The 21159-nt window shown below is 32.7% G+C and overlaps 1 protein-coding gene across 1 annotated transcript in view; it reads left to right on the forward strand.

Annotated features, from left to right (window-relative positions):
* Window positions 1-210: 210 nt before the first annotated feature.
* The window catches only part of LOC119633618 (myosin-G heavy chain), an 85782-nt gene continuing 64833 nt past the window's right edge, over window positions 211-21159 (forward strand). Inside the window, exon 1 of the mRNA XM_038027240.1 lies at window positions 211-429. The gene's annotated coding sequence lies outside the window, so the exon portion shown is untranslated. The remainder of the gene's footprint in view (window positions 430-21159) is intronic.

The following is a 21159-nucleotide window of genomic DNA, read 5'->3' on the forward strand; positions in this document are numbered from 1 at the left end:
TGTTTATTTATGTTTGTAAACATATAGAAGAATAACAGAATCTCTAATGTGTTTAAAAATCAAATTATGGCTTATGCGATTTATGCAGAATGATTGCGATTGAAAATATTATTGTTTTTGTTCTATGAATGGTAATAAAATGAAGCGTGAGTGAAGTGTGAAACAATTGAATTAAAAATAATAATAATAATAATAATAATAATAATAATAATAATAATAATAATAATGCGATCAATATACAATATAAGCCTTCAGTTGGCTTGCAATCGACATTGTGTTAGTCTACCACAATCGCGGCAATGAGTTAATGACTCAAAGTTATTTTTATTCTTTACACATGTTTATTTTTGTTCAATCTCGTGCATTACCTGAAATAAGAGACAAAAAGAAAAATGTCAAATCGAAGAGACACAATTCGCTAGCTATGCGGTACGTAATGATTTTCTATTATCTTTGCCTTTACTTCTCGAGTACTGTTTTAAAAGCAATTTCTTAATAGCAGATTCTAACTGTCTTTTTCGATGGATTAATAACTTTAATCTACATATGTGTATTAGTGTGTGTGTGTGTGTGTGTGTGTGTGTGTGTTTAGACCAACCAGTACATACTTATTGACTTGTGTTGGTCATTGTTTACAATCGACCATTGATTGGTGACCATAATGGCGCCCATATCCGGTGTTTAAAATGATAAACCTGGAAAGACTGCATACATAGTCAAATTGAGTTATCACACACATACTTATAAACGCACTTAACGGCCAAGAACACCTGTAAACTTATATATATACGTTTGTTTTATTGTAATGCATTAAAAGTTAACACGGGCTTTGTTTTTTTTTTTTTATTTATTTATTTATTTTTATTATTATTATTTTTTTTTTCACTATAAATCTACAATATACTTTTATATATCGTTATTATTTTTACTATATTTTTTTATTTTTTTTTTTTTTAAATGGTTGCTTGAATTTTCGCATACTTATGAATATGTGTATATGTATGGGTTTATAAATAATATTTATAAAATTACCTAAGTTTGTTGTTACCGTATATGACAAAAGCAAATCAACAAAACAGATTTTCATTGTATAGTTCGTATGCTAGTGTTTGTTTATTTGTATAAATTAGTACCTTCTTCTATATGATTCATATTTCATAATTTGCAAAACATTTGTGGAACAAAGCGATTTCTAAGTTAAATCGTGTCGGCGAACACCCGCGTACAAACAATAGCTTGTGTACCCTAATCTCCAGTCTAATGCTTTTTTTTTCTTCTTTAGCTAGATACGACGTATATTGCATTATAAGGTCAAATGCAATGTTTCTCAAACCAAGCTTGTTGTACAGTTTTGAAAGCTTCTTCTGGTTATTAACATACCTTAGTACGTTAGTTGTCGCAACAAAGTACATTGCACAGTCTTATGCAATTCTCCTGCATAACTCTTAAAATGCAAATGCTTCAAAGAACTTTTGCAATTGATTCTAATCAGATTTAACTTTCGTAAAAATAATTTCGGCACCTTCTTTATAGAATGATTTGCCAAGCCTCTTCAGTTCTCGCAACGATCTCGTCTTTTGTTACAAATCTTGTTGCTTTCGGTGCCCTTTTGAAGTTTGCAAACAGATCATAGTCTGTGATGATCAAATTTGAAGAACGATGTGGGCGTGGCAACAACTCACGTCATTTTTTCCATTGTAGCCGTAGGCATTAAAATTTCATGTTTTCTAATCTTTAGGACATCAATTAACCCTTGCAGCTTCAATTTTGGCTTACCTTGGGAATACTTTTCAAGCTTTTGTTGTTATTGTCTGGCGGGATTAGCTGTCTTGTTCCTCAAGCGCTTTATATCAATTTTTTTTTTTTTTTTTTTGATATGACGTACCATCCCGGAGGTGATTGTTCCCTGTACGTGTGGCATGGTGACGGCGCGAAAGAAGTGAAGGAAGACAAAGGGACAGGGAGTCGATTACAGCCTAGTCGCTACTTGCCGAATTGGTATATGTATAGCATTAAGATTTGAAGCCGCGATCACCAACTTGGTACAATGACAATCAATACCGAGTTTCCAAGGTATTCTTTCCCATGAAAAAGCAATGCTTAATCAAAACACAAAAATTCGGATTTTTCCTTTATTATGAAAATAACCAAAAAAACAACGTCATTAAAATCAATGTAATTCGTTTCGTAATCAAATGACCGAAATGTTATGAAATCATGAGTAGTGTCGTTTGCGCGTTGGCATATTCTAAAAATTATATGAATTTCCTACTACAAACGACGTCTATGTGTGAATCACGGGAATTAGTAAACGATGTATTGGCGGCTACACCGATTGATTGATGCGGCTAGACATCGCAGTTAATTGATTAAATTTTTTAAAATTGCATTAAATTTCGCAGGTCTCATGAAATATATGTATGTGTGTTCTCAATCACCAGAGTATTTGCTAAGCTGTCCGTCGCTCTCGAAACTTTCGCAGACTAAGATGAAAAGCTGATCCTTAGCGCATGCATTCACAATTAATTATCACAAATAAAGTTGGCGAGTGGGCATAATTTACCAAAATGCCTGACAATACTGCTCAGATGTACCTTTAGCAGATTTGTATCTGCTCTGAAACGTTGGCAGTAAAGTCATCTAGAAACTTATTGCATAAATTTTGTTTTTATTATTGACATTATCAAGATTAGAAAGAAAACGTTTTAATTATTTTCGAGGAATAACTAAACTATTATTACAGAAATGATTATGATCAGCGAACTAGTGCGCTTACAATTTTGTATTAGCTTGAGGTTTGCCTTGGTTGGTTTGGTTTCACTAATTAATATAACTTTCTTATTTGTTATGATGCTTTTTTTTTTTATGACACAAACGGGGTCCGTTATACGTACAATATGGTAATGATTACAAAGAAGTGAGGAGGAGCCATAGGGAGTGGTTAAAACTCGGTGAAATATGTGTCGGTTCGGTAAGTGTTAAGCGAACATTTATCATACACTCACAATGGCTGCAGTCCCACAAGAATTGTAATTCAAGTACGGTCTACCGATTTGAGAATTGAACGCATGTCTGGACAGGATCATTTGTAACAACTTTTTGTCTCTTTTTTGTTGTACTTGAAAAAATGCTCACAATTTAAGTTCTTCACTTCAATATTAAGTATTATTTTTTTTTTGGAGTCCGCATTCTACTTGCAAGGGGAGTCCTCATTAATTCTCCCGCTTGGAAGTAGCCTGCTACCTTAAACGTTGGACACGCTGTGACCAGAGATCAAGCTCCATTTTGCCAGAGTTACTAGCCAAGTGCGGACTAATCTGATTCTTTTTTTGAATTGGACATGACGACATCTGACATATTTCTTTCTATCAACATGATTAGAATCGAATGCAATTTGATGAACGCGAAATTGTGGATGATTTTGTCGAACTTACATAGGAAAGACCATCTAATGCATTGAAACGAACATTTTGCAAACATTGTTTGCAAAATTTCTGACATGATCACGAAGATGGCAAGACTTGACTTGATATATACTCACACAGTGGACGCACAATTGTTTGAGAGAATCGATACGAACGTACATGTAAAAATGAAAAAAATTAATTGTCGAGTTGTCATTAAGTAAGGCAATGCCTTTCAAAGCACATACGTGGGCTGGGCACTATCATTTACTATGATGCATTTTCTAAAACGTGGCCGCACTAACTTGAATGACGGTGAACGTTGGGAACAGGTCCCAACTGCTACGACTGACAAAAACTGCAACTGCTGAAGTTTACCAAGTGATGTTGAACGATCTTCAAAGGGAGAAGCAGGACTTATCAACGTGTACGAAGTGTGCGTTTGTCTTATATTCAAGCGAGATTTAGGCGTGAGCAAGCCAACCGCAAATCGGATGCGGTAAAGTGAGTCAGTGAAATAAAGACAACAATTCACTAGTCGCTGGGTTCAATGGCAAAATTGTAGGAACGAAAATCCAGTTTGCTGCCCCATCTACTGTATTCTCCAGACCTAACGTCCAGCAACGATTATCTTTTGACAAATTTGAAAAGAACGATGCACTGAAAAAGGTTTGCATCTGACGATGATGCTTGTATCATTTGTCAAGGCAAGTATGCCGATGAAAAATAGTTTGCAAAAAATTGTTGTTTCTTATTCGGGCCAAAAATTTTTCAAACAGCCGTCGTATACCTTCAAGTACTCAAGCATAAAGTTTTTTAATAAGTATTTAAAAGTAAAGTGTAGGTGCAGTAGCTATCGTAAGAAAATTCATAGTTTTTTCTTGGCAGACAACCATCCACCTGCTGTTACAAGTCAGAATTGTGCTTTTAAAACAACAAAAAATCTCAAAATATCATTTAATATTTTGTAAAGGACAGTAAAGGTAGAATTTTTTTGAAAATTGTGACTAAACATACAAGTGTTGATTTTAGTTAAATACTTTTTATGATCGCAAAAATTCCGCCACTGGTGAATGATAAGAATTGAGCGCGACAAGAGAGTGCTAAGAACACGGTCGGTGGTGTGGGATTTATCGAAATAAAAGACGGTTGGCTTTCAGGTGATCATGAACGGTCGGATTCGATGAATTTAACTTCTCATTGATGTCGTGAGTTGTCGTAAAGCGTTTTCTATCAAAATTTCGGAGAAGGAAATTTTGCAAAACAGTCTTGGCACTGACGTGCTGTCAATACATCCTCTTCCTGCACATTCAATAACTTTTTTCTTGCTTGGGCAGTATTTTAACCTTTTCGGTAGTGAAAAAGCTAAAATATGTTGAAAATGTTCGAGTTTTCCTAGCTCATAAGACACTGAATAAGAAAAAATCCCCTCTCTTCAAGTAAACTTTGATTTTTAATTATTGTTGCATTCAACTTTTATTTATGTATAAGAACACTTCCTTATATAATTGATGTTAAATTTGGTTAATGTTTTTAAACTTTAACTGATATAACAAAAAAAATTAAATGAATTCTTTTCCTTTTTCTTAAGGCTTGCTGTACATTTTTAAATCAATAAATGCATTACACCAAACTGCTCTTTTTTTATACCTACCACTGTAAAAAGGGGGTGTATTCGTTTTGTTTTTTTCCATAATGCATGTAACATCCAAAAAGAAGCTTCAGAGACTCTTTAATACTTTAATACTTACTTATATAACTTTGAATAGCTTGAAATTCTGAATTGATTTAGCCATGTCTGTCCCTATGCCCGTCGGCATGTCAGTGTGTCTGTGTGGTGTGTGTTGTTGCCACTCTTCTCGTCACAAAAATGAAGATATCCATTTGATATTTAGTGTAAACATTGGAAATTTCATCATGCAGGTTGCTATTGAAAATGGGTCAAATTGCTCGGAGCAAAGGCGCACAATGGAGCGTAAACTAAACGTAACTTCGTTTTTTTAAAGAAAAATTTTTGGATTTTGATTTGTTTCTCGGAAATTGTAAAGGTTAGAAAGCTGCCATTTTCCACATTTGCTTTACGAGACACATTACTTTCTAGGTCCGAAAATGGAACCAATCGGCCGTGTCTGCACAACGTTACGAGTAATTAAATGTAATTTTTTTCACTTTTTTGAGGTTTAATGCTTATTTTTCATAACGCAAGCAAGACAGAATGTTTAAAAATATTTTGCACAGTCCTTAAATGAAGATGTACTATTTTCGTAAAAATGGGTTAGTTTTAAACTGAAAATGGTAAACACCGCGATTAACATTTTCCTAATAATACCAGCGATATGGGTATCGAATAAAAGGACTTGGAGAGTAGAATGCGAAAAACATAGCCATGGCTACACGGGATTCGGCCCCCGCCGAATATACCTTTCTTGCTTGGTTCTTTTCTTTTTAATATTATGTAATAATAAATAATAATTTATGTCTTTGAAATTTTTCTCTAAATAATTAATTAAAATAGACTCAAAATGGTATCGCCGGAGGCGGAACTAATTAAAGTAGGTGTGATGCAATGGATCCACCGCATATTTTTAATTTCTTCTACTGTGTCCGAGCTATACCGTTACTCACCCGTATCTCCATCTATGTGAGCATCCTATGACATACATAAACACAATATAATCTGTCTGTTTCCCTCGTAAGCACGCATGACGGCTGGCGATGAGAAAAAGCCGAAAAACATGCGGGCGCTACTCTAAGCGCTTGCACAAAAAAAAATCGTAGTTGTATGTTATAATCACTTTTGTTGCGCAGAATCAAATAAACTTTTTCCCAAACAAGCCCTACTTCAACATTTGTCAAAATGTATAATGTCAGTGTGGCGTCCGTACCTATGAAAAAATGCTGTCAAATCTTAATAAAGAGTCTGAAATCTTTTTTAGGTAAGAATATTGCATTTGTCCGATTTCTCTTAAGTTTTTGAAAGGCCTTTGAAAATACCTTTCAATTCAGTAAACATTTTTATATAAGCTATAAAAGACAAATCTTTGACTGCGAACGTCTTAGTGGGTCTATTAATATCATTTTTAAAATGCTGCTCAACTGGGAAATATTCGTTATAGATTAGGTAGACCATGCCCATATAAATATACGAACAAAATCATTGCAATGTAGGACTAAACCTACTTAGAATCTTATAACATTCTTATTATATAAAGACAAGGCCCTTCTATAGGACCTTCGAAAGGTATATAAAAAGAGGGACCAATGTGGCTGCAAACCCTTAAAATCTCACGCTACTTAACAATATACGTGTATACTTTATACTGGTTTTAATAGATTCGAACGGGTATGACTAAAAAACAAAATCGGACTCTAATCTCAATTCAAAATCTTATAGAGCGTCTGATAGTTCTTAACACCGATACCGAGTTGATAGGCTTTCAAGGAACGATTGTTATACCCTAAACTATTTGTGGTGCAGGGCATCTTAAATCGGTTGGAATGTATACAAAGCCCAGAAATGGTTGAGGTAGATCCAACTTTTAGTAGTGATTCTGAATCGATCTAAGCTAGTCCCATCCGTCTGAAGTTTGTCCATGTATTTTTGTGTTCAACCTAGCAATTTTTGATGAAAGTTGATATACGGCCTCGTTTTGGCTCAAGGGTGGCTTGGATCGGACCATTTTTTCGAGCACTATCCATACAACGACTTATTTTGTAAATTTTTATGTGAATAATTGTATTAAGTGAAGTAGTGTAGGGTATTTAGTGATGCGCCCACCGTAGTGTTTTCGTTTGTTCTTTTTTTTTTTAACAAAATTGCACTCATATCCATGTTTTCAGGTAGTTAGGTGAAGTGTACAAGTAGGCAAACAAAGTTGTTTTCATAATTGAAACTAGTCTCCTCTCAAATCTCTTTTCATGCTCTCTCTCTCTCTCTCTATCTCTCCCCTTTATCCTTTTGATTGGTGAGCGTGCGATATGCACAAATAATTATTAGTTTCACTCTATTCGAAATACTTAAGATACTTTAAAAAGGTTTACGACACAAGTATGCAGAAATTTTGTTTGCCAATAGTGCTGCATGTGCTGTGTATATTATAATAGAAATGTAAGTGAGTAAGAATTGCTTTTGTCCGATTATATAAAAGTTGAATATATGATATGCTTGTCACTTGAACTTTTTAAAGTAATTAAAACAAAAAATAAAAAAAAGAGTTCGACACATGGAATCTTTATTTATTAATCAATTCAAATATTTACACATTTATGCACACCATCTATGCATGCATACAAATACAAAGACTTTACCCTTATTGTTAAATAGCCTGATTAGATTTGCCCGTCTTCTAAAACTTAAAAAGCGAACTCGAGAATTTGAAATGGATCGAAAACAAATCTCTAATAAAACGCTTTATCAGCAGCAGCATTATTTGTTGGCCGAGCATTAACGATCGTACGGTAGTATAAGTGTACAGTAAGTTTATTTACCGTAAACTTGAAAAACTATACTCACCCTCGTGTTTCGCCTTTATATAAATATATGTATATGTATACATAAGTGTATGCATATCAATGCATATGAGCAAAGTATTGAGGAAAACTAAGCTAACAGCTTCAATTTGTGGAAGAAAATTTCTGAATGATAAATAGATTCGAAGATTTCGGTTCCCGATTGATTTACACAGTCATTAATCTTAGATAGCAAGGGTTTAAGTAGAATTCTTTAGACACATCTCAAATATCCGGATAATTGGAATCCCTCGTAACAAAGTACGCAAAATGCGAAATCGCTTACTAGGATGACAATGTTAATATAATATTATTAGTAGCGTGTTTATCTGGATCTTGTTATCACTTTTCCATCATTGAATGCTAACGAATTAAATAAAATCTTTCCCGTGTACTGCATCAAACTTTTGCCAGCGGTTAAGAATTGTTTTTCTTACTTAGTAGATAGAATAATAAGTTTATTTACATCGATATATGATGTAGGGGTATTTTGAAAATAAATATTTTTTGAAAGCAATATCACTGATTAGAAATATTCGAGCATATTCGGATTCTGAAATTGTCCAAGATGTCTATTAATTCAAGTCATCTTGAATAATATTAAATATGCTTTGTGTACGAATAATTCACAACACTGTACGAACGCATTCCTGGCATAAACCAAACTAAGCATAATATTTATTTTTGTTTTTTCCTGAAAAAAAAAACAAAAAAAAAAATTATAAAATCATTCCCAATGTTTATACAAAAACTTTTTTCTTTTTTGCTTGCGTGACTATTACTTTTGAGAAATACTTTAAGCAAATCGTCGCGTTTACTAAATTGCTGTCTCAAGCCTCAAGTTTGATGAGACCTGATAACGTAATGATGGGTGTGTAAGATTCGTTCTCAACCAAGACCACAATTTTATTTGTATATTTATATTGCTTACTTGCTTAAAGTTGATGGTTTAAGATATCACTTCTTTATCTTTGGTGTAGATTTTTCTTTCTGGTTTAAGGATTTGCTATTATTTTGATTTAATTATCATAAGTCAGCTTTTTTATATTTTATTTACGTCAGTGTTTATTTATGTGTGCTTCATGTATATGTTTTTAAAAATATTTTACGAAAATTGAAAATATATCTTTAATAACAACAACAACAAACAATAATTATGGGCCACTCTTGTACAAAGTATACAAATTTATTTTCTGTAAAAATTTATTTGACCTGAGTGAGAATGTTTTTAAACCCATCGCCTTGAGAAGGGGAGATGGGGATGGTTCATGTTATCAAAACAGAAACAAGTTTTTGAATCTGCAAGAGTTCAGCATATGTAGTTTTCATCAACATTCAATTCTGAATCGATTTAAGATTGTTTGTCTCTCCGTTTGCATATTGTCTTTGGTAGATATTCTCCTCGTGGCAATTGTGAAGATATCGGCTTCAAATTTGAGAAGAACATGGAGAGTTTAGCGTGGGTGCACGTCAGTTTTGAAAATGAGCAAATCAGTTGAAAGTTACGTGCAGAGTGCAACTGGGTTGTTTTGCTCATTACTCATAAGCCAGACCAGGCACAGGACCAGGAGAAAACTTTTCGTGTATATTCTATAAAAACGACAAAAATCAATCACACCCACTTTCTCTTATGGCATATGAAAAATTAGCCCTTTTGCTTTTCTTTAGTCTTGTTTAAGACAATAGTAGGGCGCACAACAAAATATTATTTTCTTTCTTTTTTTTTGTAACTCTCAATACTCATTGCATATTATTACTAATGATAATACGTTAAATATTTTAATTCTTTATTTTGGTGTTTTTCTTTTAACTATTGGGACCAAATCAAATTTATTATGACGACATTAATTGTGGTAAGGATATATCGCCTTAATGCGCTTCCATGACATAGTGATAAACCTACTTCTTATTACACCAATCAATTGAGAATTATTTTGATTAAGGAGTCGCGAATTAAATCTACCTGTCCGTCTTTATATTTAATGTCTGGCAATGTATTTTGTGCTCAGTCTTCAAGTTGAAAATTTTCCTTTTTCAACGACATTTATGTCGATCTCTCTCCTATACAAAGATTCTCATGAATCATCACAGTAGGGTCCACATTTTAATAAATTCTCTGTAAAAAAGATGCACTACTTATTTCTCTGTCTTTATAAGACGACCTCACATACATTATGAAAAGCACGCAATTATATAAAAAGACTAATTTTTCACATATTAATTAATGACGAATTTAGGTGAAAGATAAATAAAAAAAAATATTATTATTATTATCATTGTTATTATAATTAATCAGAGAAATAAATTTAAAGAGTAAAGTGTTAAAGCACTAGTATCTGAGGCTAACGGTTACCGCACTTGATATTTGAATCCATGACCATTGAGTTGTTAGTTGACCTAACCTACTCGGCCGCCCAGGTGGATATAAACAAAATAATAATTCAAGGTATTATCTTTAAACGCTATCAGCCCAGATCCAGTTCTCTTACGGGGGTCTTCGTGAATCTTAAGCTTTTCCATAACATAGGGCTCCAATTTTAATAATAAGTTAGTAATGAAAGTAGGTGGGGAATGAATCTCTGACGAATTTATCGGTGCTTTTGTTTTTTCTTTCTTCTTCTTCTTTGTCTCTTTACATATTTCGGTAGGAACTTTGTTCAACTTTCAAATTTCCTTTTCTTTATTTGTAGAGCTTTCAGGAAATTAACTCAATATGTTTGAAGTGTAAGATTAACGTTAACCGTTTGCTGATACTCAAGTTGACTATTATTCTCTTTTAGCGAAATTCCAGAAATGAATGAATAAATAAATAAATGACTATATAAAATAATTATTTGTATTAAATGTAAATCACATAAGACCATTTTTGGGATCTCCCCACGTAGAGGTTTTCCCGAAAAGTTCTTTTTAACCTGTGTGTGCATGTGATGAGCCTACACGTGATGGTCCATCTGTCGTCGTCGTTATGAACGTGTATTTGTCATTGTCATACATTTTAGAAAATAATTTTGTCATTTTGTCAAGTCCCTCCATTACAATCTAATTCCGTGTTATACATACTCTGTGTTTGACGAGGTCGACGCAGTTAGCAGGTGAATACTTAATTCTGGATTTCAGCAGGCAAAGTGGTAATGTAGGGTATTTAATAGTCTTGCCGCTTTTTGAACTTCATTATAGAGTCGTACAGACGAATAGACGGACATGACAAAGTTAACTCGTAATCGAGTCCTGATGAATCGCTCAACGAATAATTCTTGTTACTTATAGACAATAGAAAGTTTGGTGCTGGGCTTGCGCAAACGATTATTGGCGACCCTATTTTTTAGAAATATTGCATAGTCTTCATAAAATAAAATATGATTATATATATTTATATAAATATATGTATGCAAAGTGAATGAATGAGCACTTCAAACGTTCCTATATTTTCAGATTAATTTACGTCACGATCTAATAATTTAACATAGTAAATTAGTGAATCGGAAAATACTAATTCTTCACGATATTCAGGGGCCGTTTTATAGTGCCCGAAACTCGTAGACGTTGATGATGGTCTGCTTGTAACGAATAGAGAGCTTACAGAGCCAAAGCGATTTGGTAGATGTCCATAGAAGATGTTGTAGAAGCAAAAGGCCATCAAAAAACACAAGTTGAGGAAAACGATTTCGCGTGTTTCATTGAAAAGGTGTCTGCAGAGCTATGCCTAATTGACTTCTATAAAATATTCATGCATCGGCAATGAAAAATATTCAGACCAATTGGCCAATGTTTATGCCCATTACCTTGGCACATATGTATTATATTAAAGTAAGAGGTTAAAGTAAAAGCACTTATCAACTTTTTGTGTCTTATGTACGTAGATACACATTCTCATTCTCATTCTCATACACACTCATATACCTATCAGTTCAAAGTTGTTTTCGTTTTTTGATTTTTAGCTGATAAAATTTCAACTATATCGGCGCAATTTTATTCCACGATGACCGTCTCTTCGAAATACTGTTTGAATTTTTAAAAGTCTCTCTACGTTTGTCGTCTTTATATAGTTGATCTTTTGACAGTAACGGGATCAAAGATTGCGGCCGTAATCACTTGAAAACGTTTCAATGCTTTTAAGTCTATATATATACGTACATATAACGTGCATATATATATATATATACGTACATATAACGTGCATATATATATATATATATATATATATATATGTATACATTTATATAGGTACATATGTATATATATATATATATATGTATACATTTATATAGGTACATATGTATATATATATGTATATTTATATATGTATATATATACACATTTGTTATGTGTTATAAAATATATTGAAAATTATTTCGATTATTATACAAGCACTCAACGGTCAGACGTAGATAGCGACTCTAATCTAACTGTAAATGTGTTGACCGCAAAAGTATCACGAGGTCAGCAATTGCCGATTTCTTTCCTATATAAGACTTTTGTTGTCGTTGTTGTACTTATTGTGGTATTGTTTAGATTTTTATTTGCCTGATGAGTACACTCAACATGTTCTACATATAAATACGCATTTACATAAATGATTTAAAGGAGAAAAAAAAAAAAAATATATATATATATATAAATTTTTTTAATATGTAATATAATTTTTAAATTTACACAGTCTCGTCAGCCAACACGTAAATGCGTATTTATTTAAAATGTGTTTACGTTGACACCATACTATGAGTGTTTATACAATACGATAAACTCGACAGAAAACCACAAATAGAAACCATATTTTTAATACGTCTAGAGGAGTGCATACACATATGTACACATTTCGTTGAACTTAAAGCTCGTAACGTTAGCGTTATTGTAATACATGGCTGGTCATTGTTAAACATCTATCTATCTAATCATTTACAAAATCATTTTTACCTTTTTTTTCTAATCCGTAATAAAAAAAAAAAAAAGCACAAAACTATTTTTAGGTTTTGACCTGAAAAATTTCTTAATTTCAATTTTAATTTAAGGCAGATTCCTTGCTAACGACCATACAGTTGACCTCCGGAAAACAACAATCGTGGAACCTTTAGAAAATTCTCACGCACCCCTACAATAGATTGACTCATCGCAATAACTGGTAACTAATTTAAGAAAATAGTTATCGATCGTGATATGCTCTCTCCTCGATTGATTCATGACAATAACGAACAACTAATGTGAGAAAATAGATCTCGGTCGTGATATGCTCTATCCTTGCTTAGAAGAAACATTGGCGATTATTGATACCTAACGACGGGATAAATTAAATTTAAGTTGAATCGCAATGCTCGAAAATTGAACAGAGACATTCCTAATTTCGGACAGTTAAACGAAGGGTTCAACAGCAAGGAATAAACCGCTAGGCTTTATCAATAACTAAAATGTTATCCCGACAATAGTATACACAACTAAGTTAAAGAAGTAAAAAGCGTATCGCGGGCCACCATAAAAAATAAGGCGTTACGGGAGATGGTCAAAAACGTGATTTGAACCGAACCTTTTTCAATAGCGTTCGTTAGATTTCATCAAAATATTTCAAAAATTGTGGCCTGTTAGTTGAGAGCAAGCAAACAGGACGAACAGGCGGACAGACATCTATTCAGAAAGTGATTCTGATTCCATCGGTATGACAAAAGGCGGGCCTAACTGAAATTCTTTTGGTAAAACACGATGGACAGATGGACGGACATCGATTCTGAAAGTGATTCGGAGGCGGGTTTATCTGAAGTCCTTCTGAGTGTTGCACATATCCGCACAAATTTAATATACCCTTCCACCACAAGTGCCATCGGGTATAAAAACGATGTTAAATCGATAATTGCCTTAATCATAGATATAAGAAAAACATGCGAGAATGCATTTGACTTAAATTGAATGGTTATTAACTGTAAATTGCATAAATATTTTCCAATTAGCATAACCTATTACATTGAACTAAAAATAAAAAAAATGGACAAAAGAAATACTCGATATCAGAAAGTGAAAATATTAAATTGAGAATAGAGTAAATTAAATAAGAGCAACTGTTGTGAGTGTAAGCAAAAATATTGCTAACTTAATAGAATAATTATTATTAGTAAATTGCACGAATAAACGAAATCAAGCAATACCGCGCCGCTACGTTGAAAAATTATACGAAATTAGTAAATCTTATAGACGGCGAAAGGTGTGAGAATATTGAGAAGCGAAATTCAGATGCGTAACTGAATCATCTCACAGCACATTTTCGTATTGAGCTGTTGTATACTCTGCATTGGTTGTGCTCTTGTTTTCTAATGGAAAAAGAATACTATAAAATTTCCAATTTATTTAAAAGAAACGTTGAATTTCGATAACATATGGGAGCGAATAGATTATATCGACTATCAAATGGTATTACCTTAGGTAAATTTAATACGATCGTGTGAGTTTTAATGCAAAATTTTTGAAAATTTGCAAACATTTTAAAACCTCAAACGGTGAAGTTGAACAAATTATCATAAGCGAGAGCAAAGAAATTATCAAAAGCGAGAGAACGCTAATCTACTTGCAACAACTTTCCTTATTTTTACCTAATTTCAAGCCGATAACTTTCCATTTGTAGCGATACATTAATTTGTAGCGAGCAAACGGACAGATGGAGAGACATGCCTAGATCGATGCAGAATTTGATCAATGATGTTTATAATATATGCATATATATGATATATATACATATACACACACTACATATGTATAAACTGAATAGGACCTCTAAAGATTCCTATTGGGTTTTGACATCACATATGCTTTAGTGGTGGGTACAAAAAGTGTGTGACTTAAAACGAAACTACTTTATGATGTGAATGATACGTAATTAAAAAATTATATACTAAGGTATGAAGCCTATATATATTTGAAGTACGAATTTTCCCTTTATGTTTGATTATAATAATATCTATGCGCAGCAGAATTTGAATAATTCCCATCAAAACATCACGCTTTTTATTTAAGAAAATGCCTGTACACTCTTCACGTATGGACTTGGTCTACCGCGTTTAGCTTCCAAATAGATGATGCAGGCTATGCAGCCTGTCTCATGTACAGCCTTGCGAATTGTTCGTGCTGGCGGCTAACATTAATTATCAGTGAAAAGTGTTATGAATCCATAATTAATTCTCGCTCTTTAACAAACAGAGAGATTCGCATGAAATTGGACAATGATGCCAGTTGAGTGAGTGTGTGTTGACCATCTAAGCAAGAAAAGCTTACTTGCACTCGTTTACATAACCCCGCACTATTTAAAAGGGAAATTCTCACCACAGCAAATATACGAAAGTTTAATAATATGATAATTGTTAATAAAGATTTACGTCTTTGCCAACCCAATACTCTTCAACAAAATTTTCTACTAATTTAATTTAAATGTGTGCTCCTCGTTTATTCTAATTGTCGCATATCAATATAATTAGAAATGAAAATCGTACGTTAATTTCTCTTTAGACATCCCAATATTTTTTTAAAATAACTTATACTCAAACGTTTTATATCAAACATCATTACGTCAACGTAAAATTCATTCTATATATTAGGAAGAGTTACATATGAACTTCCCTTTGTTTTTAAGTAATCTTTAATCATAATCTTCAAGTTAAGCTTAAAATTTGAAGATATTTTAATTCAATTGTCTTTCTATTGTAATTGAATGTTATATATAATGTTATATATAATAATATACATTAATAAAAACATAATCCGCAAAGTTCTCCATACTTTCCAGGCGAATCAAATGCAATAATATTTCAAGTTAAATATATAAATGAATAAAAGGCAGATGGTATCAAAGCAAGCGTATAAATATTCTGTTAACCTTTTCGTTATCCTAAAGAATAAACCTGTTCAAACATGCCTATGAGATATTTATTTGAATGATGTTTATATTATAATTGCAAGGTACACAAATTGTTTCGTGAAAACAGTGTGAATAGAATGACAATACGAATAATAAATACTTAAATTTCGATCTCATGTTGAATATGTATGTATGTATTTATGCATGTATGCATGCATGTATATATATATATATATATATATATAAAATGATTGTACACATGTCTTTATTCCGTTGGTGTTTATTACGTTTTGTTATTGTTCTTGTATTTTATTTCTTTTTTTTTTTGTTTTTTTTTTTTTTTTGTTTTTTTGCATATTTGTTGTTGTCGTGTTGATTTTGACGGGGTCTTATGGCAAAAATTCAACTCGCCTTAACTCTGCTCTGTAATGCCAAAATATACATACGTAAGTAGATATTACGTGTGTATATGTATAAAGAAATTCAGCAAGCACTTATACATGAACAGTCTTTGCGGTCGCGATCGCTGCTGGCCTTTTGCATCCGACGGTTGGATAAATATGTGAATACGAAATCCCATAAACACACACACACACACACACACACACATCCACACACTACATTATGCATAACACACTCAAACGTACCTTATACATTACGTTTATAGAAAAGAACTTTTTAGTGTTATTTTTAGATGCGCAAATGTTTATGTCGATCGCTTTGGGACCTAAGGTGATGACTCGACTCGACTCGACTCGACTTGACTGTTCTCAACTGAACTGCAATAAAATAAAATAAACTAATGCTACATATATGTAACCGCACTCGATGAACGGGTGAAGGATGATTTGACTGACGCTCTCACACCAACTGACAAAGTGACACTTTAAAATGACAAACACATGCGATAATCAAGATTTGCTGTTGTTAAAAACGTACACACGTATGCTTAATATATTCTTTTATATACATACGTATATACATATATATTGGTATATACATATTATGTATATGGATACATACATATTATATTTATATATATTTATATATATAAGACATATATATATGTATATGTATATGTATATATAAGACCCACATTCACCCAGTTTCCGTATTCCTTTATGCCAACGACTTGGCGCTGATTCGGTTTTTGGTCAAATTGTGTGTTGGTGGTGATGGTGATGTGTTGTGTGATTGAGTGTAATGTCTAGTTAGGTCGAAAAGTGAACGCTGTGGACTTTGCCAATATGTTCATTTTTGTTGTTATTATTGTTGTAGTTTTTGTTGTTGTTAGTTTTGTATTTTGTTTGCTTAAATTTCTTGATATTGTTCATGCCGGCGGGACGTAGACATACATAACACACACCTAAAAATTTCAAGTCAATTTCACATGGCCCATCGTATACTTGTACACATTGTATTATATACACATATGTATACCTAATGACATTTGTTTGTATGCGCGTTTATGTTTGTATGCGTGCATTTTTATAGTAAATATGAGCTCTGTTGGCCCCGAAAAGCCAAAAAGTCAACATATTGAAATTGTGCATCATGTTAAACAACCAGACAACGATAGACGGACCGACCGAACGCCAGTATAATATTTTCGGGAAAATATTTTTAACTTTGTCAAAATTAACACTTTTGCCTGACAAGACACTAATTACAAATATGTACAATAATGCGATCAAGTAAAAATACAAAAACATTCATTCCTATTAGATGCGCTAACATTCGGTAAACTATCTAACTTTCTACGCATTAATCAAAAGCTATTTGCAATCTATAAACTTTAACTCTTTACTTTAGTAGCAGTTCTTAAAGAAAATTTACGCTTATTTGCGAAAACGGTATAAGTCTATAACTAGAAGTTTTAATATATCAAAACTACTCAACTCGATGCTGATCAATCTGTTTCGACCGTAAGTGAAGTGTGATGCATGACCGCAATATAAATTTTGGAATTGTAAACATAATTGATTCGTCAATTTAAAGAAGATCGTTCGAACGGCGTTAATACGCCAATAATGCCAACTATTATTAAGCTATTTTTGTCCTGACACAAAATTTGTATTATATGTAGTCTGTCCAATGTTTATACATTTAAAATTTTTACGTTTTATTTTTTCTCGCCATTTTACTAAGGAATTGCCTAAATCGAACCAAAATCGTATGTTGGTTAACAGTTTAGGTATATATTCTTCTATGAGAGAGGCATTTTGAAGTTACCTTTAAAATGGCAACAAATCGTACAACAAAACGGTGCATATTTGACCCAAATCGGACAATCCGAAGCATGTTAAAGAAAGTCCTGAAGTTCATATAAAAATAATGGATTTCTTTTTCCCCAAACTAATATGTTCAATACATTTCGCAAATCTCTGTGCAGTGCGTTTCCAAGTTTAATGAAAGGTGAACAAAATTGAAAATAATTTGATTACACTTAGCACGTATGTGCAAGTATGCATTATTGATCGATTTTTCGACTTGAACATTGGACCTGAATATCCGAAAAAAACGTGTATATAATCTTATATATCACTTACATAAATTGGATAAGCCTTGATAAGCGACTGTGATCAAAAAATAAGATGCATTTTTTTTGTTGCTACTACCAATAATACCATAAAACTCTAAAATATTTTTCTTTGTGGGTTGACGGTGCCACCTTTCACATTTATGTAGAGTTTCAAGCAAATACATTCAATTGCTGCAGAGTTACGCATGTTTTTATTTACGGATAGAAATGAATTTTTTGATATTTTACTTTATGTTTATTAGCATTAAATTTTACTTTCGGAATAATTTTCTACCGTGGAAACGTTGATGATGTTACAGAAGGAATTTGATGATAAGACTACGTCTCAAAAAGATGTTGACAACTGGGAAGAAAACTTCAAAGAAAGTCGAGAAAAAGTTCGAAACGAAACAAACAGTCTCCCGTACCCCTGTTAACATCGATCGACGGAAGCCTCTTTAAAGAAATCAATATTTTGGTACACGAAAAAGGTCAATCGACCATTTGAGCATCTTGTTGATACGGTGGGAAATTCATTTGGATTAAACCAAGTCCTTATAAAAACAGAGCCTTAACCGCGTCAAATTTGATTGATTCCAAAAACGCATCAAATTTTTTTGAATTTTTGAAATTTCACAAACACGATGTCTTGAGAAGCATTATTACAAAGGATGAGACTTGCGTCTGCATAAGAGATGGAAACCAAAGACCAATCGATTGAATATGGGGCAGAAGATGAACCAAGACCGAGAAAACCACGCCAAATAGTTTTGTTCGATTCTAATTTTTTTCGCCAGGCGAAACTGTTAAGAAGATATATTATCTTCGTTATGCGTCGCTTGCATAAAGTTATTCTTCTCAAGAGTTCAATTCTTGGTATTTGCATCGCCGTAATGCATCGTTCCTTACAGCATTTGCTCTTCGAATATATTTTAGTGAAAACTCGACCCATACTTTTCCACAACTACTCTGTTTTTTGATTTAGTAATTCGCGACTCCTGGCTACTTAATAAACTAAAACGACTGCTCTGGAGACTTCGTTTTGACTCCATTGAGAAAATGAAAACTGAACAAAAAATCATGTCGTCGCGATACGAGTACTTTGGCGTACTTTGGATGAAATTTGATTTGGGAGAATAACTTGGGATTTTTCATTTTATTAACGCATGTAAATATCATGTGCCCAGCGTTTTAACCGCCTATTCACAATTTACAATATCACCAGCATACACAAAAGCGACCAACTCCATAGTAATGATGTAGCGCATATTATTTGGGTTAATAGAAAACGTGGTGTCTTAAGCGTATGAAGGGTGATATACATATATATATATGTACATGTATATAACGGTCTTGGAGGTGTTTTGCTGATTTTCAATGTCCTTGAATACATAACAAAAATATGGTCTGAGCCTGTTCCCCTGACATATTTTATAATACACTTTATATGCATTGAGTTGTAACCAACTAGATATGCAGTTCGTGATAATTAATAACGACATATTTTTTTTTAATGTTTTTCTATTTTTTTTTATGACATAACGAGTGATTTCGTTTTTCATTTATGTATGAATTTTCTGTTTTGGTTCAGTTTTCCTAGTCGCACAGTTCATTTTCTTAATTCTGCCCAATGATTAATGATCTTAGCAGAGATACGAACAATTGTGTGGAAAGCCCACCTCTTAGCAAAGGCGCAAATGTGAGATACGCATATTCAGCTAAGTTGACTCTAGTAAGAATTTTAACTCTGAGTTAAAGCAAAAATTTGACAAATTTTGTTTTTAACATTTTTTTTTTTTTTTTGGAATTTCAACCGAAGTTTTCATTGTTAACTATTAACTGTTAACTAACTATTAATATTATTTTTTTTTTTCTGAAACACATAAATCATGTTTTTCTTTTCCCGATTTACAGGCAACACTCTTTATAAAATCTGCTTACCTTTGCTGAGACTTACATAAACTAATTCGAAACAGGCAGGCTTTTCTATCTATTACAAGCTTCCATTAATTCAATGTCGATCACTTGTCCAATTTGAATCTATGTTAAATCATTTGTTAGCTTCACTTAACATTTTACCGGTCGATGATTTGTTAGTAGCCCTTTTCGTCCACGACGCTTATTTACCGCGGACTGTAATAACGGAAATAGTGCAGTTGTATCTGAGCATAAGAAAAGCGTAGATATTCCGCGCGATAGTTTAAACCAAAAAAGCGCCAGCGTCAGGAAGGGTATGGACGTGAGCGGTAGATCCCTTAAGTGTTAAACAAACTGACAAGTGTGGGGCATGTATATGTAAGGAGAAATGATTAATAAAATATCAGAATATGCTTTCTTTATGAGCTCTCAGCAGTGTTTTTGAACGTTACATGCTTTCTTAGCAGAGTTTTTCTTTTATAAAAAGCGACTTGAGTTTTTTCGTTCAAAGCTTCGTTTGAAAGTTGCTCATTATTGACTTTAATTTCCAAATGGTCGACTGTTTTTTTTTTTTTTTTTTAATTTCTTCTCCTTATCCATTCTAGTAAATGTAAATGGAATTTTCGATACGTGCCAATAATAATCAATCTAATTCAAACATAGCCAATTCGAAAACGCACGAAATGTTAGGAATTTTTTATATATATATGTATATAAATTTTTATATTTATATTCTCTCGCAGAATTTTTAGATCTAGAAAAGAAAAAAAGATTACTATTTTATAAAATATTTTCTTTTTCTTTGTTCACTGATTATTTCACTTTTTGCTTTGTTCGCGCATTGTGTTTTGCTTTGCGTAAGTACTTCATTGCCAGTTGTCTTGAACTCTGACCATCTGACCTCCATTGAACTCTTCGCTTGCATTCACTTATATATATACATTTATACAAACTTACTTAGAAATATATATATATAT

The sequence above is a fragment of the Glossina fuscipes genome, unplaced genomic scaffold (genome assembly GCF_014805625.2).
Source record: "Glossina fuscipes isolate IAEA_lab_2018 unplaced genomic scaffold, Yale_Gfus_2 2, whole genome shotgun sequence".
NCBI lineage: Eukaryota > Metazoa > Arthropoda > Insecta > Diptera > Glossinidae > Glossina > Glossina fuscipes.